Source organism: Gadus macrocephalus, chromosome 2, assembly GCF_031168955.1.
Source record: "Gadus macrocephalus chromosome 2, ASM3116895v1".
NCBI lineage: Eukaryota > Metazoa > Chordata > Actinopteri > Gadiformes > Gadidae > Gadus > Gadus macrocephalus.
The window spans coordinates 3,974,482-3,976,178 of record NC_082383.1 but is presented as its reverse complement, the minus strand read 5'-3'; positions in this window follow the sequence as shown (position 1 = coordinate 3,976,178).

Below are 1,697 nucleotides of genomic sequence, written 5' to 3'. Positions count from 1 at the left end.
GGTCCCGAGTATTTATTCATAGCCTAGGCCTATATATTGTGTGCGTGTGACCTCATCTGGCCCGCGGGTCCAAGACGAGGGTCCGCAGCTGTTGTTCGGTCACTGGAATAAAATGCTTCCTGGTTTGGATGGAACCCGTCAAAATGTTGTCCGTTGTGAAAAAAGAGGCATCATTAAAACGTTATTATTACCATTTGAAGGGACGGGGTTTCAACCGCCGCTGTGTAGATATATCCGATTATAGAGCTGGAAGATGATTTAAATATTAAATAGGCTAAAGGGCTGATTTGGATGTTAGACCCTGCGGATTATCCCCCGACGAGATATGAATAATCTCCTGGAATAAAAAGTAAATAAGATTTAGTCATGAAACTCCCGTCTGATGACGCCTGGAGATGGAGCAAACTCGTGTTGGATGTAGGTCTTCAAAACATATCGATTTGGTATAGGCTACTTCGAAGATCATTGTCCGTTAAAATGTGCCACCTGATATTTCCTAAATATTTAGATTTTTTTACTACAAATATGGCATATCAATGATTTAATTAAATGGTGAATTTGGGAAAAAATCGAAGTTATGGGTGGATTATAAATGTTACAGTGTAAATGTTTGTGGATGGATCAGGGTTCAGTAGAATTAGTTAAATAATAATTTCAAGTAATATAAATAGTTTTGGTTTAAAGGTACAGGTTGTTCCTTTGATATTTAGGTCACACGCACACACACACGCACACACACACACACACACACACACACACACACACACACACACACACACACACACACACACACACACACACACACACACACACACACACACACACACACCACACACACACACACACACCACACACACACACACACCCATACCCCCCCCCCCCCACACACATACACACACACACACTCAAACACACTGTTTAGCAATGTATCAATACACATAATGAGTATTGTTTGTGTATCATTTGAATAATTTTTTTAAGTGTATTGGGCTGCACCTGTGTGTGTGTGTGTGTGTGTGTGTGTGTGTGTGCGTGTGTGTGTGTGTGTGTGTGTGCGTGTGTGTGTGTGTGTTGTGTGTGTGTGTGTGTGTGTGTGTGGTGTGTGTGTGCTTGTGTGTGTGTGTGTGTGTGTGTGTGTGCTTGTGCGTGTGCTTGTGCGTGTGAGTGAAGTGTGAATACTACTTACAATTACAACATTTGTAATTGTTTATCACAGCCAATTTCTCGTCGTTCAGTTTCTCCTTAGCTCAATGTGTGCTTTCGGTCACACTGAGAAGCCAAAACTCGCACAGTTGCACGCTGCCTCGACTAAAGTCCATTCACCAGACCAGTTCTCACGCTGTGCAGTATTCATGCTATATTCATGTGTTCAGAGCTGCCTTTATGCTAGACGCACAGATGTCTGCTAGTTCAGACATCTGTGACATTTGAAACTTGGTAACCTGAATAAAGGATATCATGGTGTTTCATCAAGGGCTACCTTCCACCTAAAGACAGGTTTGCTACGTTTGTACATTTTGAGGTGAAGTACCACCAGACAATGTTAGAAACATGATGATAGTGTTATCATAGTTCTACCTTAATGCAAACATGAGTGGTAAGCCCCGCCCCTAAAGCACCAGGTTTGGCTTCTGGACTCTCTGACTGAACGTATCTGGGGCACATAGCCACATTAACCAATCAGCTTGTTCTATGAC